The sequence below is a fragment of the Cygnus atratus genome, chromosome 2, assembly GCF_013377495.2.
Source record: "Cygnus atratus isolate AKBS03 ecotype Queensland, Australia chromosome 2, CAtr_DNAZoo_HiC_assembly, whole genome shotgun sequence".
NCBI lineage: Eukaryota > Metazoa > Chordata > Aves > Anseriformes > Anatidae > Cygnus > Cygnus atratus.
The window spans coordinates 34,475,053-34,501,050 of NC_066363.1; positions in this window are offsets into that span (position 1 = coordinate 34,475,053).

Below are 25,998 nucleotides of genomic sequence, written 5' to 3' on the forward strand. Positions count from 1 at the left end.
TAGCAAGAGAAGGTTCAATCAGCTGACATGAAGAAAAAATTATCATGTGGACAGTCAAACACTGGAACAAGCTATCCAGAGAGGCTCTGAAATCTCCATCCCTGGAGATACTCACAGTGTGGCTGGGCAAGGATCTGAGCAGTCTGATCTAAGCTGTTCTTGCTTTGAATGGGGGGGTGGACCAGAGGACCTCTGGAAGTCCTTTTCAACCTAAGTTATTCTATTTTTTTATGACTCATGTTACCTTTTTGCATCCTTGAACTGACAAGGAGAATGTTGGTGCCTTCCATCCGTGACCCACGTACGCAGGTCTTCATTGAGTGGTTGCACCTTTAGACAGCTACCAAAACAAAGTCTTTTCTGAGCCTGTGAAACAGAACTGAGCATGTATACAACAATCCATGCCAGAGAAAACATAATTCTACTGCTGAACTATATGGAAGACACTGTGTTACATAACAGCCACTGTTGCTTTGAAAGCAAGCTATTTCCTGCTGTGATTGCAGTTGATTGTCAATGTGGCCCTTAGATAGCAAGCAGCAAGCATAAACGTGTGAAGTCTCTGCTCCTCTGCAGAGAAACAGCTAGCAGTGTTCGGGTAAATGAACATCTTATCTGCTAGCTCATTAATTGCTGTAAGAAATAAATGGCAACTGCCTAAATAAATAAATAAATGAAATTTCTTAGAAAGTCGTATTGCTCTAGGTAGACATACATTCGGATTTGTGCCGCAAACATCTATACTGTTCATGGTTTGAAAAATGCCACTAGGAAGACCATGGAGCCTCTGCTACTTATTAATAGCCTCAGTAGCTGAAGTTGCAAAATGTTTCTTCCTCATCCACTTGAGTTGTTTCAAATTGAGAAATCTTCTCCCTCATTGTCACTTCATCCCGTGTTTCAAGGAGCATCACAAAACAATTGCTGTCAATAGTATTAATGTATTCTTAAGTAAGTGGAGTATACCAATCCATTAACTGTAAGACAAAAATATTAATCTTTTTCAGCTATTCACCACCAAAACTGCATGTACTGTAATTGTTCAATTTCTTTCCCAAAACTAGAATCACCACAGCATATTAGGATTTTCCTTTTTGACAGAAATATGCTCTATACTATACTCTCTTGTAAGCTCTTATTGGTACTTTCTTGGGAGACAGGATTTGAAACAAAATTAGATTGTGAGATATTGCAGGATTGTACACCAGTACTTTTGTTGGGGGGGGGGGAAAAAAACACACAATTTTTACTTTTCTCTGTGGGCAGCTGGAAAACATACCAGCCTTGTTTTACAATATTTATTATTGCTCTAATTTTTTCTTGGTGGATGAATTGGAAGAAAAAAAAACATTTCTGAATCATTATTTTCAGGATTACATGTTACTAGCAACGAGGTAGTCAGAGCTAACTCTGCCAGTATTTCACCAATAAATGCCAGTTTGAAATCATCGGATGAGCTGGAGTGGATGGATTAGGAAAGGGAACTGCGTCAGCTACCTTTCTTCCTGAAGGTTACTTAATGAATATAGACAAAATGCACTTAGCCTTTGCATGATATGGTGAGGCATGATCTTCTGTCCTTTCACAGGATGCTGGGTGCCACCAAACAAGATAAAATAGGAGCCCTTCTGCATACTGTATCTTCTGGGGATCAGAGGGTATTGTCGAAAAGAGTCATAGGCTTCAAAATTAATTAATTAGCTTTTATCTCAGCTCAGCATACAGGAAGCCCTGGTGCCCTGTAGCTGTTCAAATGCTGCATATTCCTAGTCTGAAATTTCAATAGCGACAAGGCAACAGGTAACAAAGAAAGGAGTTTCTGTTGAATGAATATAAACTACATTTTAATGCCCTGCATCAAATTTTAATGTATTTTACTAACTCAGTCACATGCTATGAAGCAATACTGCACTGAGAAGAAGAGGAAAATCCATTTAGAAAGCACATAATGAGGTAAGCTTTCTGGTGGTATACATTGCCAAGGAACAGAAAATCGTCGAGATATAAAACATTCATGAGAAACATGAATTATAATGTTCTTGTTCAAAACTGTAAAATCAGTGTTTCTGTGCTGAACTCTATTTTCAGGAGTTGTTCCTGAAAAAAGTTGTTTTGAACTGGAATATAGCCATGGGTATCTTAGTCCTGGAGAAGGATTTTCTTGTTCTTCTGGTTTTGTTTCCTGTTAGAGGAATGTAAGAATTTATTACCCGAAGATCTATTCTAATGCTTTTGCCCAAATAATAAGTACTCAATTTCTAATTATATTAGTATATTATCCAATCCTGTGCAGGCAGAAAATTGTGTTTGGGAAGAAATATAGAAATATGTTAGGGAGTGCCACCTAGCATGACTGTGACAGTCAGCATCTGTCTCTTCCGTGGCTCCGGCATTAAAACCAGAGGTTGTTTGTCTCCATAGTACTTGGGCTCCTTTGTGGCTTGGTCCCCATTGCATGTGGGGCTTAGATATCAATGGCACTTCATGGCAGCCAGTAGTTTGGAGGCTCTTGCTGGCAGTCAGGGAAACCCAGGTAGAAGGAGATGTCTCTCTGCAGACTGATGGTGGGGCCTACAGAGCCTCTGTCACCTCTGAAAAAAAGAGGCAAAGCCACTCACGGTCATTTAAGGACAAGTTTTTTTTCTTAAAGCATTTAGGTGTCTTAATGTGGGAAATTAAGCTCCAAGGCCCTCACGATAAGCTCGCCAGATGTCCATCTGCGACATTAGTTTGTGAACTACCTTATAAAATCAGGCCCCTTGGCAGAACTGAGCAAAGCCAAAATTTCTAATTTGGGACATGCATGCAGTGACAGGAGCCAGATGTGTCTGAACGTGTGCTCCTCTTTGGGACAACACCTCCATCGGAGGACATTCAACCTTACCGAGAAGTGCATGGCCTGGCCCCCATGAGTTTCTTTTCCTTTCTGATTCATAGCAGGAATGTGTGGATAACACAACGAGTCTTTGGAGCGTGTGTGTCAGCATCATCCTGACGGCAAGGAGCTGGCAGAGCAGTGGTGAGGGGCAAACGTATGTGACGGAGCCACTGCAGTTGAAGGTCTGAGGAGAAGGCTGGTGCAGGGGCAATCTCCAAGCCTGTCCCAGTGGTAGCACTGAAGAAATGTGTGCACATTCTTTACCTTGGCAGGTCACGCGCATTCATTCCCATAGAAGTCTATTGTACAGATATTAATATCTGCAAGCTACCTTTAATTTCTGCTTTAATGATGCACTTTTATTACATTAGAGTGACCTGAAACTGTGTCCTAATCTCCTGGATACCATTTTCACAGCTTGCACTGAAGGTTTAATTTCACAGTTTTTAGTTTCTCAGCTTAAAAATATGAACAATTCATGGAGCAAAATTAACAGTTTATTAGAAATATCAGTCACTGCAAAAGTCCTAAGGGTAATTCACAGCTCTATAAAAGGTCGTGATATAAATAATTGCTTGATGAATATGGACCATGTCTGTTTGTCATTAAACACCAGCAGAGAGCTAATGCACTTTAATAGTCCCACTAACTGCTATCTGACAGGCATAGAAATCACAACCAAATACAGCAATTAGGCTAAACAATTGGCTCTTTTTTTTTTTTTCTTTTTTTTTCTTTTCTTTACACAAAAGGTAAAATAATGACATTTGTTGTTTTCTTCACACTTCAGTAGTGGTCATGACTTATATGCCCCTATAAAATACTGCCATCAATAGCTTAAATATTACAATGCTATTCGACAATTTACCAAACAAAATGTTGCATTAATTCCACCCCTTTAAATGTTAAAAAGCTGCACTCACAGTGTGCAAACTCATAGTGTGCAACAGTGAAAAACTGTTATTTCCCTTTCTGTTTGTAGGGTGCATATTCAAGGTCCCTGATGTAATCAATATGTTTGTAATGTATGCATAGTGCTGCCCTGATCCAACTATACACCAGTAGGCTCTACTGATCCACATACATCTCAATGTAGGGTTAGAATATATAAATTTAAACCATATTCAGAGCAAAGCAGCACTGTAGTGAGGTTTCTCTAATGAATGCAATGATTTATTTATTTTTTCATTAAGGGGTTGTCATATTCAGTTGTGACTGAACCTAATCACAGCATATCCAGTCCTGCCAGTAAAGATGAGGCCACAGTCTGCTGTGGTTGGGAATGAGTGCAGAAGTGATAAAGGACATTGACAGAGGGGGATTCCCCCTTCCAAAATGCCTGTGTCTCTTTCAAATTAATTCCTGCTGTACTTGACCAAAGGGGCTAAAAGGAACCGCTCTCCCTCTCTCCTACTTGCCCCACAGCATCTCAGACTCCAGGGATATTTCATCAACCCCCCCCCCCCGCCCCCAGCTGCCCTCAGAGAGGCTGCTCTACAAACCACAGCACCCTCAGGACTGCTCTAGGCACCCCTGGATCCCTTGATCCCATCACACAAAGGCGCATGTCAAGTTGTTTTCAGCTCTTTCTATCACTAGGTCCCTGGCAAAACTGACCCTGTCACATATGGCTGGGTTGCTTTATGTCAAGAACTTCCCACGGATGAGCTGGCTACTTCAGCTGCCCTCTGTAATAAAATGAATTAGAAGATAATCTATTTGTGTAAGAAATTATTTAGGCCAGGAGAAAACAGGCAGTACTGTGGCTCAGTTGACAGGAAATAAGGCTTTAAGATGTGGTAATTTTATCACTTACAGTCAACCTTTCAGGCCATTTTTGGCACCTAAATCTTCCAGTGACTTGAGCCCTAAGAGGAAGGCAATCATAGAGAACCCTTGAGAATATTAACAAATCTGTATTCAGTTTGGGATCTGACACATGTGCATGAGGCCACATATTGACTGAGACAAAATAAAATTTCTGATTAATTGATCACTGTCCATTCAGGGCAATAAGTCATCAAGGAGTACCATGGACAGAATAGTATGTGACATTGTAAATAAATGCTGTATCATGTTGAGCATGAACAAGAGCATGTAAAAATGAAGTAACATGGTCATGTCCCTGATTTTAGAAGTTACTGGACTTTGCAATGTTGGCAGAGTTTGCCCAGTGCAGTTTTTTGGCTCCTATACGGCAGGTGTCTTAAGTGAATGTTTTAAAATACAATCAGTTTAATAAGAAAAACAACTGATGGGAAATAAGATCAATAATGGCATGGAGTTAATCTTTTGATCAGATGAAATAACATCATGTAGAATTCTTCCTGTTTTCATTCGCAAGGCAGGACATATGGTGTCATGATAAATAATTATGCGTGAGAAATTACGACCTGTTTGCAAAATGTGGTTGCTCTACCATCCTTTGCTCAAACAGAATGAGCAGCCTAGGTGAAAGAGAGACTTACACCTTTAATGAAAAGATTTCTTTGGTGTTTCTTTTCCCTGGATCTACCCTGGGAAGTGACCCTTGCTCAGTTAGCAACAAGCAGCTTCCCAAGATGAGAGGCAGGCTGAGCTTCTCCAACACGTTAAGAAGTTGCTGCCCTTCCAGTTAACTCCCTGCTTCTCCTTGACTGTGAGAGCTCACCAAGTCAGTAGGGTATTTTAAGAAATGCTCTGAGTCCATGCTGTAATTGATTGCATGTGCAGAGCACATCCGTACCTGCCTGCAGCTTACCCCTGTGTGGGGGTCAGCAGGGACAAGCAAAAGTTTGTTATGTTATAAAAAAAAAAAAAAAAAGTTGACTGTACAAAGAGGTGACTGAGAGAACCTTATTTATTGTTTCTTGCTATAAGCTCTCTAGAGCTTTGCGCAGCTCAGAAATACCAGGCTGGCTTTTCTACCTTGGTTAAGCAGTCTCAAATGAAGTGTTTACAAAAATGTTGATTTCGGAGTTGCATACCTGTGCAAGCAGTGGGGTTACACAGCTGCCAGGGAGAGTGCACGGGCACTGTGATCACCCAAATATGTTCCCCGGCAAGAGTTACTTAAAAGAGCAAAGAAAAGGCTCTGGATGTTGCTGCCTGCAGTTGAATGTAATGGAGAAATGAAGATACCTCAGGTTGGACCAGAGTCTGTCAGAAATGGTAGGACAGGTCATGCCAGTATTGATGGTGTAAACAGAGGATAAATACTTTGACAGAGATGTCTGGCACACCAGCAAGCAGAATTGTCCTTGTCTGCTTGCTCAGAGTGTATGGAGAATTAGGGTAATGGGAAAGCATGTGAGGATCCCACCATTGCCAGGCTGGAGGAAAGAAACATTAGCTGCAGTCATCTTCCAGATCTAAGTTACTGGGATGTGGGAGGCTTCCTTTATTAAATATACTTCATGTGATGATGTGAGCAGAATGATGTATTTTTCCTTATGCTTGTGATGAATGTTGTTTTGCAGAAAGATTTCCAACCAGTTCCAGCTATGTCAAAAATCCTTCATAGAAAACTTTCCTGACACTGTTCAAAACTCTTTGATACCTGAGCTTGCCAGGTTTCCTTAAGAGCAAGAGAGCATTCTCTTACCCCAGACAGCATAACGCAGACTTGTTTCATTCTTGGTAGCTGAGTGTCTAAATCATCCTTCAAAATGTCTAAAGATAGAGAGTCTGCATCGTCAGTAAGCACCAGTAAGCACTGTTCAAGGCTTTGCCTGCCTTGCTGTTTTTGCTTGTATCCATTCTAAATCTCTTTTATTTCAACCCATTATTACTTTTCTTTTTCAGAGTGGACATGCAAATTAGTTTTCTTGTATTCTTTATATGACAATCATACACATCTGTGAACTGGCATCATTTCTCTTCAGCCTTGCCTCCCCTGGACTAACCAGCCTCATTTTTTTCAATCTTTTCTCATAGCACAGGTCGCACTTTGTAGACTTCTTTTTACCCTCACAGTTCTCGTCAGTCCCTCTCCAGCTGACCAGTATGACATAGCCATGGCTAGTGCTATCCAAAACTGGACCCTTATTAATGCCACTTGCAGACAGAAGTTTCTTCATCTGGCTCGGAGGCAGAACCATTGCACAGGTACAACAGGATGTTGTTTGCCTGTTTTGCAGCCCTGTGATGTTGTTGACTCACGATGGGTTTGTGATTCACTGAAAAGCTCAATGCTCTTCTGCAGTACTGCTGCCTAGCCAGGCATTTTCCATCCTGCGTTTGGAGAAATAAATGTAGAACTTTGCATGTCCTTATTGAATTTTGGCCTATTACTTTCAGGCCATTTTCCTAATTTATCTAGAATGTTTTAAATTCTAGTTCTGTCCTCCGTCGTGCTTGTAGCCTTTCCAGCACTGGTGTTGCTTGAAAATTTAATAAAGTATGCTTGTTAATTCATCATACAAGTCATTAATGAAAATATTGGATAATACTAGATTGAGGACAGACCTCACTTGATACATCCTTCCGTTTGTGAGCTATTGATAGCTATGGTCTAAGTACGGGTTCCCCAGCCACTTAGATACCACCAATAGCTCTGTCTGCTAGTACACATTTTGCTCACTTGCTTGACAGTCTGTTACATAGGCCAGCGAAGACAGGGTATTGACAGTGAGGGAACTAAAGCTATGACAGGGGGAGCCTCTCTCCAATCCACATGACTTGTTACCTTGCCCCTCTTTTTCTCCCCTTTTCTGAGAAAGCCACAGCATTAACCCTCCTCTAGTGTGAAATCTCTGTTATTATCCAGGTTCTGCGGAGCCTTCAGCCTGGGTCTGGAGGGTGACTGCCAGGCAGAGCCTGCAGCCTCATCCATCGGCTCCTGCCCCATCATCTCTGCTCCACTGGGCACGGCTGAGCTGGGAGCTGGACTGGGGACTGTGTCTGGGCTGAAAAACAGCCTTTTATTTTTTTTCCCTGGGGACGTGACAGCAAGAGTGCATTGCTCAGAGCTTGGGGGAGGAAGGAGGGAGAGCTGTCAGGGGGCTGTAAATGCCTACACAGGCTCAAGCAGTGCCCCCTCACCTGAAACGTGTGGCCAGAGCCCAGTACGCTGCTGGGTGTTTCTGAGCCACCGGCTCCGAGAGCCTCTGGCTTGTGTGAACTCTGCCTGTTCCCTGCTATCACCTGAGTTCTTGTTTTCAGCTGCTGATGTTAGCTGCATTGACTACCTGATCCCAGGTGGCCCTTTTAGTGACAACTGATGATACTTCTCACAATATAATCAGTAGATAATTTTCCTGCTCCATTACAGATCTGGACGACTCTTGCCTTAGTTGTTTCCATGTTACTAAAGCATTAATACATCCTGTTTACCAGTGTCTGTGGGGAGCTGTGTCTTGTTTTACTCCAGAGTTCTTCTAGCTGCATCCCTGCACAATTATCCTTTATATATGCCCATAATAACATGAGGTTTGGGGGGCTTCCTTCATTCCTTCTCAAGATGGCAGAAGAGCTTTAGGTGGTGATGCTGGTCTGTGACCATGCCTCACAGCCTTCCTGTGCGAGGAGGGAGTTTTACGCTTCTGCCCTTCACATAGTTTCTTCAAGGAAATGCCAAATCCTGCAAGCTTATTTCCCTCCAAGGCATCCAGCAGGATTTTACTTACCTACAATAGGTTTTTACTTCCATGAAACTCATCTCTTTACAGTACCAGTTTCTCTCTTCCTTTTGTAGGAGTTGTGAACCCCCTCACATTGCCCTTTGCCTTCCCTTTTTCACCAGGCTCCTCCTGCCTTGAACCAATGTCTCAGGGCTTAACTGTGGGCTACTGATGGAGAGGGACAAGTTGCTACCACAATAGGAAGAGTTTTCAAGAAAAAATAGGGACTACTTGAGGCATAGCACAAGAGAGACACTGTGTGTGTGTGTGTGTGTGTGTATGTGTGTGCATGTGTCTGAAATGGATTCAGGGATGATCTTAGATCACAACTAGGATCACAACTAGTTTAGTTTCCAGGACAGCCAGATGAAGGCAGATGCACCAGGTGGACTTCTCCCTGGTGTCATTTTGATGTGCTGTAACTCAATCACAGCTTATGAATAAGAAGTGAAGATAAGGATCCTACTCCTTTAACTCAATCCACCATTTCTCCAATATATATATGTGTGTGTGTGTGTGTATATTTAATTCTGAACAAGCTTTCACAACTTTCTCCCAAAGCCAGGCTGGTTTTAGTTGGCTTCTTACTGTTGAAGCCAGGATGACAGTGTGGCAGTAGAAGAATGCTTTGCTCATGGAGCTAAATGACAGATTTGTAGCTTACAGTAAAACTGCCTACAGGTTTATTACCTTGCTGTCATGCATTTCAAAAGCAACAGTAGATCGAACCTGAACAACCCCTCTCAGCCACGACTTGCCATATTTACTCGATGATAAATGTCAAGTCACTGCTGAGTTCAAGCATCAGAGAAGATAATGGTAAGTAAAAGAGCTTGGGTGAAACAGCATCAGCAAAAATCTGTCTCTGTTACCCTTCACATTTTTTCATAGCATGAAAGATTTTCCATGATGTCTGCAACCACACCTGTAACGAAAGCTAAAGGAGAACATTCTCCTTCTGTTCTTGTGCATCCAGGATCTTCAGGACACTTACCAGGATGGGGCTCACTTGTATTTGCCTTCATAGTTTGAAGATTTAGCGTTGTAGTTTAAGGCTTTCAGTGAAGCTCCACAGGTGTTCAAAACGATTTTGCTGGTGGTTTCAAAACGACTGGATTTTCATCATTTTTGGCATCAGGGAGCATTAGCACTTCTAAGTAAACACCTTGCCATAAGAGTTGTACTTTAAAAATGGTAACAAAAGCAAAGCCCTTAGTATCTGGATATTCACAGTGAAATCACAAAAGTTAACAACCCTGCAAATCCTATCAACAGCAACTCAAACAGTTTGAACAAGCACAGACTGGCTCTTACATTTAGTTATGGAGAGCTGATCCAAGATATCAGATACCATCAAACAGGGAAAAAAAAAAAAAAAGATTGCTTTGCAGGATAATATTGAAAGACATAGTGTGAAGCCTTCTTCAGCTCCTTGCTAGGGGAACTTTCAGGAACTTCTAGGCTCCTTTCAGGAAGCAACCCCTAGCAATATTTTCTATTTATGAATGTTATTTACATGCTTATCACACGTGCACAAATGCAGCATCTTGGATCCATCATTGCAAAGTGTTTCAGAGTGTATAAAAAGAATTGGCTGTCTTCAATATGCAAAGCAGTTCTCTAGCATGATGACTATTAAGTATTAAATCAAGTATTCAGGATTTATATTGCTAAAGCACCCTCTAGTGGGGCAGTAACAGAAGAGTTGCTTTTTACATATGCATGATACCTGCTCTACACATTAGAGAATAGCAAAGCAAAAGTCTGGACACTGGTGAGGATAGATAAATACACTAAATGTCTAGTTTAGTTAAGGCTTTTGCTGTCCATGCAACTTGCAGTATTCACCACAATAACTGGAATGTGGCTGTATGCTTTTATTGCATGTGATCACAGAATAATAGCATCATTTTTGTCAGAGGAGACCTTTGGATGTCATTTCATCTAGCCTCCTTCTCAAAGAAGGTTCAGATAGATCAGGTGGCTTGTAGCCTTCTCCAACCGAGTCTGGAAAATTTCCATGACGGACATTTCCCAACCACTCTGTGCAACATATTTCAATATTTGACCATCCTTGTGGTGAAAAAAAAAATCCTTATGGCTAAACTGAGTTTCCCTTGTTCCATCTTCTGGCTGTTGCCTCTCAGCCCACAGCCGTGCACCTCCAAGTATTCCTGATTGTTCCTCAGGGTCTTCACGATGTCATCATCTTGAAATATTTGAAAAAATATTCACAGTCACCTCTGGATATTGTTTGCTCATAAATACCTTCCTGAATGTCAGTGAATTGCTGGACATAAAGGATGATACCATTAGATACGATACTCCTGGCACAATGAGGCAGATTACTTTCTGGTTTCATGCTGGGACCCTCGTTCTTCCAAGTTCATCCTGCCAAGTAATTCCCCATAAAGTTAAGGATATGCATTAAAATGTCTAAGACATAAGCTTGCACAGCTGCTTGTGGGGCCCGGACCAACTACCATAACTGCAAAATTCTGATGTAGGATTTTACAGCTCCCCGAATGGTTTTGTCTTTTATCAGGTGAAAGAGAAGAAAATCCTAAATCAAATTTTAAAACAACCTAAGTATTACTAAGAAGTGGTTAAGCTTTAGTGAAGCTGGGGGATACAGCAGCTGTATTTCCATGGAGGTTAAGTGTAAAGAAGCTGGTGAGTACCTTCACAAAACCAGGTGGTGAAAGTAGCAGATATCACTGTCCAAAACGTAGGCACATGGTGAAATAATTTGGTATAAACACACCCCTCCAGGCTCGTCATGTCAGGCACGACACATGTGGGTAGTGCAGTGTTTGTTGGAAACACGTGTAAGTACGTGACGGAGACAAACAGCAGCAGGAAGACAGGAAAAGGCACACATTGAGGTGGCATCGCATGCAGCTCAAATAACCAGAGTGGTATATCCTTGAGGGGATAAAAGAGCAGTGAAGGAGGAAGGACACACTTGGTCCAAGCGCAAGCCGAAATGGAGTTGGGGGTGTGGTAGCGAAGCCCCTCCTTGTTCCTGTGTTCAGGAAAAGGACATTTTGTAGGTGATTTGTAAAGAAGTACAGCTACTTCCATGAAGCTCACTCATTTCTCTTCTCTTTTTAGGGGAACAGCCGCTAGGTCCTGCCAAAATCCAACAACTTGGCTAAGGCGGCCGGAGCGGGTGCTGCAGGCACTCAGAGCAGTGCACAGCATTGAAGTCTGTTTTTCTTTTATTTCTCCAAGGCTGGGATAGGAAGCTGTTGAGAGCCATATAGGAAATGTGGTTCTTCCAGGTGAGCACTGGTGCACCTCTTGAACCTCCTTGGACCTTCCTGGTTCCCAGAGACATGGCACCCATCCCTGCAGCTCCACAGCCTTGTCCTCACACCGTCCAGACCAGCTGCATCCCCTGTGCTGCTGACGACCACAGCCTGCCAGCCCAGAGCAGGATGTTCAGAGGGAGGATTAGGCGAGGAGTAATGATAGTTCTTTCAAACTGGATGGATAAAATTAGACACGTATAATCAGTGGTCAGGTGGCTGGAGGAAAGGAGCTTTGTTTGTGAATGGTCAGCAGCGAATGACTTCCAAACTCATGACCTCGGTTTTCAAGTGCCTGCCTGCAGGCACCTCAGCATGGAAACAGTCACCAGGGCCAAATACTGAGGCTGAGACCCTCCCTGGACCTGTTTTCCCCCCTGTGCTTTCCACTTCATGTGCCACAGCTCACCTACTGAGCTATGCATTTCTGTGACCTTGCTTGGCAGGGAGGCCAGTGTCTCTGCAGGCAGCCAGCTGCCAGGAACATTCATTTTTTCCAATTAGTGGAAAGCAGGGGGTGTTACTTCTACCCACGTTTTAAAAACAGGAAAGAAAACCTTAGAGAACGTGTAATAATCAGCTCAATATCTCACTGCTGGAAGGCAGTAGTGCTCTCCTGCCTACAAACAGAAGTCATGCCTTCCCCTGGACTTTTGGGAAGACCCAGAGATGCTTCAGGAAAGCTGGGAGGGGGAGCAGGGTGACCCTGACTTGGGACGGCCTTGCTCCACCTCAAGCAGAAGTAGCGTTGCACTGAGCACCCCGCACAGCCAGGTGGTTCAAGCCAATGGGCTTGTTGCCCCAAGGAACTGCTCTGGGTGCTCCAAGGGCTGTAAGCCCCATGCTCCAAATGCTTGCAGCTTACAGTAAAAGAAGACCTGGGAAAGCCCATAAAACCATGGCAGATCCCAAGGCAGTGGGGAGATTCTTTTTCTTCTCTGCTGAATTTCAATAGACGCTCCCTGGATTTTCTTCTCATTCTGGCTCTCCCCTTTGGCACATTTCTGTTGTGCGATTTGGCTTTTCATACACTCCCTTTCAAAGCGGTAGTGTGGAACTTGAATTAAAAGGGTAGCAAAAAGCCCTAATCAGAGACCTGGCTTTATAAATAAGACAAGTACTTATTTTATTTCACAGTTTAATAATATATTTCCTTTCTATAGCTGCAGTGCTGAGGAGGCAGAACAGCAGCATGTAAGACTGTTGTTAATTCTACATATCACTATAACTTATTAACCTTGAAATGTGGAGAAATGAAATTGAACCTTACTTTAGCATTTACAGCAACACTTGATCAAAAGCAGTGTAAGCCCATATACAATTTCTGACACTAGAGGGAGTACATAATTTATTTTATGAAAAGAAAAAAAAACAACCCTCGCTTTTTAAATAGGAAATATATCAAAGGGAGAAAAGCATTAAAGGAGAACTTTATTCTCTCGCTTTACTGTATTTTAAAGAAAAGCTGAGAAACTGTCTTATGTGCTAACCTTATCTAGGCAGGCTGTGCAGCTGGTGTCTATAAAAGCCACTGTGGGGCAGATAACCAAATAGCCTGTGCTTGGTTTGTGTGTGCTTGTGTCTATCGAGCCCGAACACACGGGGCGTGCAACCAGCGTACAGGACAGCACACACAGACGTCTGTGCCCACAGCTTTCCATCTCTGGTGCTGCTGCATTCCCACTCCCCTGTCCCCCACGGCTACCGCAGCGTCTGAGTAGCTACCATCTCCCAGAGTGTTTATCCTCGCAGCACGCCTGGGAGGCAGGAAGGAGGCACGATTATGTTTTACAGCTGGGAAACCAAATTACAGAGGGAGCACCCACAGCTTCACAGGAGCCTGTGGCAGAAGAGTGAGACCGTGCCTCGGTGTGTGCGTTGTGCCCAGGCTCAGTGCTTATCTCTGGGTACAGCGGCATGTTAAGCTGTAAAGTGGCTTTCCATTGGCTTTTTTCCCAAAACACAGGTACAAAAAATGCCCGGTGCTTTCTGCACTGAGTTCTTCCTGCAATTGGCTATCCATGCCACCGTGCCTCTGAGCCCTGCTGCAGTCCAGGTGTGCAGGAGTCAGGCTCAGGCTGGCGTGGGGACGATGCCCTTTGGCAGGGAGATGTGGGGAGAAAGCAGCTCCTTCGCCCCTTACCACCCCAGCAAGGGAGGCTCTTACGCAGGCTGAAGCAGATCTGCCTGTCCTCCTATTACAGCATTCATAGAGTTGCAATGAAAATACAAATGCAGTTGTCCAGGATGACCCAAATGGTTTTGCAGCCCAAGCATTTTGATCTTTGCTGCCTGCGTGATGGGTCTGACTTGCAGCATGTGATGAAGTTTATTGCATCCTTATCTCAGATACAATGCAATTATCTGATACAGACATCTCCTAAGTCTCTATCAAGGGCCAGGAATTTCTTTCAGATGGTGGAAACTAAGTCAATTCTGGAAACGTTGTCGCCTCATTATCCCTGATGTACACATACCATCAGCGCTGAGACTCCCTTCGGAAGCTTTCCACTGAGCCCTTGTCCAGTCCATCTATGGCTGCAGTTTTAAATCAACAAGTAACTTAACTCATCCTATTAGGGAGTATTATCCAGTGAAATTGCACTGCTTTTAAAATGCATTCTAATATATTTAGCAAAGAATTTGTTTTGTTATGCACCGATTTTACAGATAGAAATTCAAGCCAAGTATAAAAATACTGTAATGTTTGTGGGTAGATCTTGTCTCCTGCCAGCTGCAGACACCAAACGGTAAAGCCATGCCAGTGGAAGGCTGTACACCCACAAACACACAGGTCTAGGCTGAGAGAGCTCAATGAACAAAAAACATGAAAAAGACCTATTTTTCTCCCCCTCACCATTGCTTCTTCAGACCAGGCAGTAATGGGTGGTCCCTCAGCCCCCAGGGCTTGTTGAGAGACAAATCTCCCAGGAAGGACCCTACTTGTGTTTGAGATTTAAGGAGCTGAGTCACATTCCCATAAATATTTTCTAGCACCTGGGCAATGATTTGTCAGCAAGAAGAGGAGGCTGATCCCTTGGGACCCTGAAGAATCCATACAATGCAATGCATTTGGAGGGATTTTTTTTCTTTGTGTGCACAAAACATGCAGTGAGATTTGTATATATAAGAAAAGCCAGATCCAAGCTATATAGGGAGTACCTATTGTTCAGCATTGGGACCTTCCTGTCTCTGTCACTCAGATATGAATTATTTCTCTCTCTTTCAACTGCTACCCATTGAAAAGATATTTTTTTTTCTCCATCCTGTTTACAGATTCACAAAATATAGCAACAACAACAACAACAAAAAAATTGTAAACAGGTGATTAAGCAGAGTATTCACTGCTTACCTGAACACCAGAGCACAACAAGTCTATCTCGTCACTTACGACAAAATCTCACATGGAAAAGTATTGAGCAGATCACTCTTAAGAACTCATGCTTTAAGGCTTGACATCTCTTTGCTTTCCTTGTGTCTCTGTCTACTTCTGTAACACAACAGGAGGTTTGACATAAATAAGGAGGTGGGCTTGGTGTCTAATTCCCTGAAATTCTTATTTCACCCATGTAGTGAGTGTCTTTCCATGGTACATCCAGAGACATTACTGTCTTCTGCCCCACAAGACTTGTTTTTTCTCTCCCCAGGGGAGAAGTCTGTGTGCAGGATAATGGTCTATCTTGTTAAAATTTTGTTTTGTGAATATTACACTTTTTTTTTTTTTTAGTACATTCCCTCAAAGCAGTCAATTCTTCTCCAGTGTAACACCAACACCTGGGTGCTGCTTCACATTTGGTACATTCTCTTTAAAGAGGAGAAGTTAAACAGCTCACAAATATGTATCCCTCTTATTGTAACCGCAGAAAGGAAAACTGAAATGAGAAAGAAGGGGTTGGAGATGGTAACAACATCTTTTTTCCTTCTTTTTTTTTCTTTTTTACAAAAAGAAGTGAAAAAGCCAGTAAGAGAGGGAAGAAGCCAAGGAAAGGTGGGAGAAGAGGGTGATAGCACTAGCACAAGACTTTGGTGACCTGCTCCAGGAGGTCTCCTTTACGGTCCCAAGGAAAGCACTGAGACCCAGGACCATGAAGGAATTGAAGCAGTGACCTCCTCACTGGGCTCAGCTTTCTCTGCATCTGAACACCCAATCCTTGAAACACCTTCACCTCTCATCTGGGGAAATATCTCTACCTGCTCTGCAAAAGACTTACTAAAAGACTGGGAGTTACTTAAGTCATATGATATAGGATGGGTCAAAGACACAAAACTGAAGTCTTAGTAAAAGAAGGGGCAGTGGAGAGAGGAAGGACGAAAAACATGAGCAGAGGAGGGAGGGTGGAAGACCACAGCTAGCTTTGGAAGGACAAAAAGCTGGAGTAAATAAAAGTGTGGGAAGAGCAAAAACCTCAGGGACAAAGTAATAAGTTTTCATGTAAAACTGCATGTGCAGAATATCATAATGAAAAATACAGCACCATTGTCAGGGGACCTGGCTGCTTAGGAAGCAGAGGCTGAGCAATCTGTCAGGGAGGAAATAACCCCAGTGTTCATTAGTCAAAGGCAGAGATATACCACAAAAGTAGATTTTTGCATGACTTCCATATAGAAATATGTGACTAGGAAAATGTGCAGGTTTGGTGCCCTCTGACTGTGGTCTACCTTCACTGTGCCCATGGCAGCACATTCCCAGCCCCTAGCTGGGAATCCCATTTGAGTGCACTGGATCTTTCAGCTTCCCCTTGTTTGCAGCAGCTCCTCCCTACAAAGGATTGACACAGCCCACCTCCCACTTGCACAGCTTGCACTGACATTTTCTCCTTAATTGTGCTTTGCTATAAGCAATTTCATCTATCTGTAGGCATCAGTGTATCTATCTGTCTATATCTCCCAGGGTTCCTGGTCATGTTTATGTCTTCTAGATTTTTATTTTCTTCTCTGCTTTGTTCTGCTGTTGCAGCTGCTGGTTTGATTGGATGTCTATTGTATTACATGTGTGCTTTTGAAAAAAATCAATAGCAATTAACTCAAACAGGGAGATGTAAGCATGCTCTAGCCTGTACCCACTAGCCCAAACAAAGCTGCCAGGCCCACCAGCAGCCCGCAGGGTTATGGCCTGGGTATGTGGGCTCTGTGACTTTTACATGTTTCCGAAGATATTTGATAGGGAAAGGATATCAGATTTCCAAAAATATTCAACAGGGACTGATTCCAGCCAGCTGTGGTTCCTCTTCTGAGGGTGGAAAATGTGAACATTGAGTGTTTTTTGAATTTGTTGCTGAATTTAGCACTTGCGCAAGGGAAGAATGGGCAGAGCAGCATGGAGTCAGGGCTGTGGGGAAGGTGTTGTGCTTGCTCCTTCCCCAGGCCCCTGCTAAAGCACCGATCTTGACTAAAGTACAGTGTGCCTCTTGTCCTTGTTGGCACCTCTTTGGTAGAAGTGTACACATGAAGTTTTAGTGCTGAGGGCACTTAGCATTTAGATTGAAATGGGAGGAAGCAGCTACCCTTTGCCTATTATTGTTACACAGTAAAATTACACTGACCCTGACCACATCTCTGGTTTGCCTGGAGTGCTCTGAATTCAGGAGGACTTCAGCTGCACAACAAACACACGGCAATCAGCATCACAGGTAAAATGAAACACATGAATGAAGGAAAAGTGAGGCTCTTTACTGATAACTGGGTTCTGCAAAGCGTGTTCTCAGATCAAGCTTGGTACCTTTTCCTTGTGGCTTTCAGGTAAGATCACCTCAGAAAAAAACAAGTCCTCTTCCAGGTCATGGGCTGCTGTTCCTCCAGTGCCCAGATGGATTTTTTGTTCCAGATGGAAAACTTAGTGCAGATCTTTTCCTGACATAAATGCAAAATAAGCCAACATAACCAGCAATGTATGGAAATCTGTTTTGTAGAAACCCAATTTACAGATAAGAATTTCATTTCCTGTAGTCAGGAACTATTCAAAAGGAAGTGGGGGTGAAAGAAATTGGAAGAATTAAAATAATTGCATTTAGCTATTCTCTTCCTCTCCAGATACCCCATTATCTAATCTCTTGCATTTCTAATAAGCAGTGATCAGGCATTTAGTTTGCCCATGGCTGATATTCTACGTCAGGATTTCAACTAAAGGACAATATAGTAAACCTTCTACAATAAAGTCTTAAAAAATATAATTAGGTATTAGTGGTTGTAAAACGCATTTTGTTTTTACAGAAAAAAAAAGTGATGAAAATGTGCGTTTCATATCAGAATTAACCACCTGACAGCTGGACTTTTACAGGCACAGATCAACCCACCCAAGCTTTCGGCTGAAGACTTCTGGCTGAACACTAACATTTCTGAGTTGCTCTTCTGGTAAGAGGAACACAAAAGCCTGAAGTACAGAGGAACTTGGCCAAGGATGAAAAGCAAGAGCAAAACCTTGCATTTTGGTAGGATCACTGCTGGTGTCTGTCTTCGTTTGGCAAAAGGGGCATAAAAACCTGGGCTTCTCCATAGGAGAAAGCAAGAGCAGCACTTCGAAGGTGCTGCTGTGTAGCAGCAAATGGAGCAGTGAATGGCATGATCACTCTTGATGCTATTTGACTTTCAGGGAAAGAGAAAAATTGTGCACACTTTGCTTTCTGAAAGAGCAATTTTCTTCCCAACCTTTTAGAGCTATGAATGGAAGCTCTTAAGAATGGGGAATGAAAGGAACATTAAACGTAAATACTAATCTAAGAAAGACACAGATTTCAGAAGGATGGTTTTGGCCTTGCAGTATTTGTAACATGCTTTTCAATGTAAAGATGGTTAATGAGAATTTATTGCTTCTCGCTTTATGATGAGGAGAAAATGGGGCATATCGTGAAAAAAAAAAAAAAGGGTGGAAGTTATACTTGCAGTCAGGGCAACATACAACATTCCCCATCATTTAAAGAAAAGGAACAATTTGTTACTGAAAGACTGATCATGGAATGTATCTGGTATGCAATTCAATTTTATTTTCTGTGAGAAATTTTAACTTTTCAACCAGACAAAAAGAAACAAATATTTTGTGTTTTAGGGATGCTCAGCTTTTAATGAAATATTTAACATTTACATTAAGAGCACATATTTTCTCACAAAAATAAGATATTTGTTTCAGTAAAAAGAAATCCATTGCTATTGAAATACAGTCCCATTAATACCACCAGTGCTAGCAGCAGCATCCATACCCTTGGCAAAGGAAAGAAAGAAAGAAATCCAAATCCAGAAGACTGTGTTTTACCCTAGGAGCAAGAGGAACTCTTCTCTTCCCTATGGCAAGTTTCTAGGCACAAGTAAGGTAAAAGCCCACCTCTGATGCACTGGGTGTGGTGAGACAGGAAACTGCTATGGGCTCTCAGAAGTTAATTCTCCTGTCACAAAGCCTCTTAGTCCACTCAATTGCTAATGTGGGAAGAGAAGGCTGCAAGAGAAAAGAGCTGAAGTATTCTTAGTTCAGGAGTTGGCCACCATCGCGGTTACTATTTAGCCTTTTGCAGGATGATTGCAGTTGATCACCTGCCCACAAATGTGAGGGAACGTAAATCTGGAATTTGTGAATTCATCTGTTGTGTTTTGACAGGAGAGAGGCTTTTGGCAGCCAGTTAGTGGAAATAAACTCTCTCTCCAGGGCTCAGAGCCATGTTGCAACAGCTAGAGCGTATTTATGCCCTCTCATCCGCACATTTCTGAGAGGCTGTAGTTCAACCAGCTGCAGGGCTCTAAATTGGAAGTATTGTTTTAGCAAGAGGGTAAAGTCCTTCAGCCTGGGAAATGGAGCTGTCAAATATATTACTTTTTTTCTGAGAAGTTTTCTATCTGCTTTTGGACTAGGCTCTATTTGGGTGGTTTAGGGGGATGCAAACATAAAACCTCAGTAACTGACTTTAGATCAGGTCTAATCCTCGATGCCATGTTTTGTTTTATGCATGGGAAGATTTCATCCTTTTGGAAAAGAAAAAAAAAAACAAACAAAAAAACATATAAAACAAAGTACTTTTCAGTTTAATTAAATCTATGATTACAGAGCTGCATCCTTGGTATTGTAGAGCAGTATCACTGATGAGCAAACATCAAAGCTTGCCAAGCTGAGGACAATTAGATAAGTACCCCAAGCCTGGCTGCTAATCTGAACCACTCCATATCTAGTTTTAACCACTTGAGACTGAAAACAAATCTCAGAATTTCATCAGAACAGGAGTTCCCATAAGAGCTCCCGTACTCTTTGCTTCCAGGAAGAATGTGAATCCCTAAGGAAGTAGTCATGCACATTTCAGTATCTGTTTCCCTTGAAAAAAATAATAATACTTCTTCTATTTTTTATTTTTTTAATATGAGACAGTTTGGCTCTATTTAAGTTGAAGTTTTAAATAAAGCTCTGTAGGGTGTGGAGCTCTGGTGTCCTCAGGCCTTGTTACAATAAGATATAAGATAGTGCCAATAAAAAACTCCAAGTATTCAAACTGCTCTCTCTATAAGCCCAAAGAGAAATGAAGTTGAAAGGTGGAGTAGAATAAAAAGGCTGAGCCTGGAATTGATCTGAGCTGGTCTTAAAAAAGCAAGGATGCATTCATCTAAAGACAGTTTCTAACTGTGGACTTTGAGTAGTTGGTCTGGGCCCTATAAAGGGTCTTGAGTCTGTATGCAAACATGTTCTGTTGCTTTCTTAATCTTCTGAGGAGATGAGCACCCCATGGGTTGGGCTGTGACTAGTGTGCTTAATTCTTGCCAGCAGCCTCTGGGTGAGGCCAATACATCCTGCTGCACGGTAAGGAAAGGTTTTTACACTCGAAAACAGCATGTTATTTCTGGGTTTTATTACATGTTTATCCTCCGGGCTCAACAACCCTTGGGTGGACTCGTCATGTCCCTGGATGAGAAGGACCGCCCTGCACTCCCACACAGGCTGTTAGCTGCTGGCAGGAGAGAGGGACCCCCCAAGGCACCACCTACATGGTGTGGATGCCAGGAGATCATGGCATGGGGCAGGGAAAGGCTGGGGCACAGGCAGTGTGTGTGCTTTGTGTGTGTCTGTATTTACACCTCTCAGGCAGCTGATTGCATAAAAATATACAAAAGGCTCTACCTGGTCAAACCAAAGACTTGAGCTTGCCTGGTGTCCTCTCTCCTGGATACCACATAAAGAATAAAAACAGGGGAAAACATGTACGGCATTTTCCCCAGGTACCCAAAGTGGGTACTCTTCCATTTTTGAGATATTATCTGTCAGGAACTTCCTGAGACAGATGTGGTTTCTCTGTATTTACTAACTCCCAAAGGTTTTCCCACCTGTGAGCTTCTCCACAGTCGCCTGAGCACACTGTGGCACCTTGTATTCTGTATTACCCCCAAGTCCAAGCCCTTGTGTTGGAGAAGATGATGTGACCAATTTCTGAACATCCTCACCATGTCACTCTCTATACTGCTGGGCCTTTTTGTTCCTTTGTCTCTCCTCCAGACTGGAGCATCCTCTCATGGTATGTCATTGCTCATTCTGAAGCTCTTCTATTGTGGATCGGGTACTGAAGCTTTCCTCTGGACCTTGTCCAGTTATACTGCACCCATTTTGTGAGGAGAAGACCAGAACTGCACAGACTATTCACCATATGGGTCAGTCATTAATTTGCACATAATGTTCTTTTGTTTGACCTTTATTCCTATCCTACTAATCCCCAATATTTTATCTGTGTTGTTGTTGTTGTTGTTATTTTTTTTGACCTCAGTGCATCGATGATATATTCATGGAACTGTCAAATAGGTCCCAGGGTCATGCTCCTGAGGGTTAATGGTCAGCTCACAGTGCATCACTTCAGATGTGAAACTATGATTTTTTTTTCTCCCCTCTGTATCACTTTATGTTTATGTACACAGTTTCTCATTTACTGTTTTAATGTCTAGTCAATAAGTCTCATAAAATTTTACCACAACTCTTTATAGTCAACTCTTGTCCTTGACATCACCAATACTTCCCTGTAGCCAAGAAACTCTCTGTTCTCTCTGTTCACTCTCTTTTCCAGGTCACTTGTGAATGCCTTGAGAGAAGGGGTTGCATGGCACAGACCTGCAGAATTGTTCTGGTCACTTCCCTCCACTGCAAGATGAAAGCTGCTAGCCCCCTCCTCTCTTTCTTATCTTTTAACTGTATTTTTGTCATGTGATGACTTTCCCTCTCATGGCATAACAGGTTGATTCTCTTAAAAGCTTACAGTGGGGAATCCAGGGACAAATTTTCTGAAAGCCTTTGGAAATCCAAGTAGGATATACCAACTGTATTTTCCTATTTATGTGTTCGTTGATCTCTCCAAAGAACACCAATATGTAGAAATGGCAAACATCATGTTGACTGTTCCTAAGTAAATCAAATTTATTGAAGTGTCAATGAATCTGGTTCTTCATTCCATTTTCTACTAATTTGCCTAGTGCAGATTTCAGACTTACAGGCCTGCTGCTTCTCACATCTCCCCTGGAACCTTTCTAAAATGTTGGCCTGACATTTGCTATTTGACAGCCACTCTTCAGATACCAAGGGAGTTTTAAGCAGAGAGTCATAATCTACATCAGTCATTTAGTAATTTCATCCTTGAGATCCTTTGAAACTCCTGCACGATATTGTCTGTTTTTTGGCACCTGGATGCTGTTCATTTTGTTGAGGTGTTCCCAGACCCAGTTTCTGGGCACAGCTATTTCAGATGGACTTGCTGCTGAAGAAGGATTCTCATATGGGAATCTACTCCATTTCTGCCACTGTGAGCAAAGTGATGCAAAGGATTAATTTAGTTTCTCTAATAGCTTTATTTTCCCTGAGTGCTTCCTTCAAACTGATCATCAACTGACTCCGCATATTCTCTGGCAGGCTTCCTGCTCCTTATGTGCTGAAAAGGATGATTTATTACCAGTTTTGATTTCTTTTGCTAGAAACTCATCAAACTCCTTTTTGGCTGTCTAATTGTTTTTGTACGTGTGATCTTCCAGAGTGTCTGTTATTTTCTAACTTAATCAATTGGATCCAGCTTTAGCTGTTTGAGGGATTTGCAGTTCTTCTTCTAATAACCTCCCTTATCTTGCTGTCTTACAAAGCTGCCATGTACTGCCCATTCTCAAGCCGACTTGATGAATAATATGCATTGGCCTTGTGCTTCTAGCAGTGTCCTTCAGCAGACTCCTTGCCTGCAGGAAGGAATTAATTTTCTTTGTTGTCCCATTTGGCTTCTTTTTTAAAATATTCCCCATTTATATATGTTTCTATTCCAAACCAAGTCCAGACTGGCCATTTTTCTGATTGTTTTCTCCAACATGAAACAGTTATTGACTGTTCTACTTCACATTCTTGTGGAATATCTGGCCAATTTGAATGGAAATTATCGACGTCTACTGTTTGTATTGAATTTCCTGCTGCTGTGTCATCCTGGAATTCCCCCCATGTCCTGCAGCCAGTGTATCCATCAGAGCTGGAGAGGCAGCAACATACACAACAGTCTTCCCATGCTATTTTGATAAAGTGAGGTTCTTCCTGTTTAGGCCTGGAATTTTAATATACACATTGAATACAGAAGTGGTTAATTCATTAATTTGGTTGATTCTAGCATGTCCTAATTCAACCTTCCTTATTACTTGGTATTACAATATCCCACTTACTGTCTTCCTTCAAGTGTATTTCTGATATGTCTGCTAGGTTGCCTGTGCTTAGACTAGACATGTCTGTTCCTTTACCTTATTTCTTAGACAGGCATGAATAGTCTGCCTCTCTGCCTCTCTCTCCCCGGCAGTGTGTGGGTACTGGGAGCTTTCAGAGGCAGCTACTCCAGAAATCCCAGTTGTCAGCTCCTCAGAGCACCGGCACCTTGCGTCACCTCTCTCCCACTCTCCCCTTGCCTTGGCTTGCCTTGCCTATGGTATTGCTAACCGCATGGACCACAGCCATCTGCTCCTCCTCTGCACTTCCTAGGAGCTGGTGGAGGCTCCCCACGAAGTCCTCCCCCTTTCTGCTGGATGCTGTCTCCGTGCAGAGGCTGCGGTTCCCTACATAGGCTTTCTCGTCTGAACGGTCCCACCGACTTCTCCTTCCACCGCTGTCCCCAGATGGCAGAGGAAAGGCTCTTTCCCTCATTGAGCTGTAGCAAATGTGGAAAGGGAGAAGTGTGTTAAGAAAAGAAGAGCTGTGGAAGAAGAGGGTAGAGAGGGCATATGAAAGTGCCTTTTTTGCATGGATGGCCTACTTTTGCATGTCCCAGCCCTGGCTGCTAATCCCAGGAACCTCCCCACACTCTGCCCTGCTCTCAGCATAACCAGATCACCCCTTCTGTCCCTGGGGCTGTGGCCACCAGGCACCACTTGCCCTTGAGGAATTTAATTTCCTTATTTACTTTGCCCAAACACGGTGAGTGCCATCCCAGGGCTGCGGGTGCAGTAGCGCTGGGGAGCTGTTCAGGTGTACAAAATCAAGCAGGTGCACAGGAATTCACGGGATTTGAGTCTGGACATGTAAATTTAAGGCAGGGCCTTGCCTTCACCTCTCTGGTTAATTAAGTAGAACGATTCCAGCAGCTCAGATAAAATGTGGGATTTTAATAAAATGCACAGTTACAGAGCTGATTATTAGGATGCTAGCAAATGCCACGAAAAACTCTTAAAACATCCATTTCCTCTGCTTCAGATTTCTTCCCTCATGCAATTTCCCCTGTCAGAGGGACAGGACATCTGGGCAGGCTGATCATTACAGAGACATTAGTAAGGAAGAGAAAATGCTTTATGTAAATTTTTGTATGCAAACTTGGGGTAGGATGCTGGGGGGAGACACAAGGATATAGTAGGCAGTCCTGTAAACACCTTGTACTTTATCTTATTTGTCGCTGCTCATTCTGTTAACATTTGAAATCAGTTTTCAAGCACAGGCCACAGGCAGGGCTGTTGATTCTGGGAGCTGTTGTAATTTGTGTTCATTTAATTAGCTCGGTGTTGATGCTGCTGCCCTGTGCACGTTGCTGACCAAGCTGCATAATCTCCTCGGCGGCTGTGCCGTAGCACCAGTAAGCCCTGCGATGAGATCCTGCAGAAAGCATTAACCTTCCCTGTCCGACCCTGACCCTTATATTTGCACACCCCCTGGGCTTTCATTCATTTCCTCTGCCAGTTCAATTAAGAAAGAGAAAAACGTGTTCGTTTTCATCGCTGGTCTGCGGGCATGTGTTTGTCTGACATGAGACATCCTATAAAGAAATGCTTATAATGCAGCGGAAGCACAAATACTACAGGGTATGTTTTAAAGACAGCATTCAGAGGTTCAGCAGCCTGATTCCCACTGACATTAATGGTAGGCGTGAGGCTAAATCTTTGTGCATTGCTTTCAAATCTGACCCCTGGAGACATTTCCTGATGGGAAGGGGCGCAGCCCGAGAAATAAAAGTTTACAAAACCAGAGAGCTGAAATAACTGAATAAAAACTAGGAGGCAGACGTGGAAAACTGAATGAGTTATGGTTTTGCTAAGCTTGTATATAAGCTGCAAATCCCCGAGACGAGTGGAGAAAAGATAGAGTTTAATCACAATCGCAACTTTTATGTATTTTTACCCAGTGGAAAACGTTGTGGGCTTGACCTCATTTTTATTTACCAGACCTCGGGATCCTGATGCCTTGTGACAGCAACCACTGATTGACAGGCTGCAGGGCCGGCAAGCTTCAGGGCACACAACATCCCAGCAGGTGGCTTGGGCACAGCAAGCCGGGCTCGGGCTTTTGGGAAAAGGGACTTAAAATAGCTACAAAAAGTATCGGAGAGCTCATTCATGGCCTATTGATGCAACAACCTCAGCTCCATTTCAGGGACTGAGGCGGAAGGCAGGCGATCCTTCCACACCCTGAGCACTGCATCAATATTGCACAACACTTTGGTCTAAAATACATTTTTTTCCCCACATGTCTTTTATGATTTTGAGTCAGCGGAGTGATGCCAGGTTACATAGCTGCACGTCCAGCCTGCAAAATTCAGGAGGTGAATTTGGCCTCTGCTTGGGGGTTGGTGAGAGGGAGTGGATCCCACAGGGGAGGGAAGCAGAGGAGGGGGGATTCTGAGGCACACAGCTCGGTGCAATGAAAGGTATCAGCAGTGGATGGCATGAGCCAATACCTGGGCTGCAGCTAGAGTCGTGTGTTCTTTGATGCTGACAGTAATGTTTCCAAATGCTGTTGGAAACAAGCAGCACAGGCGTC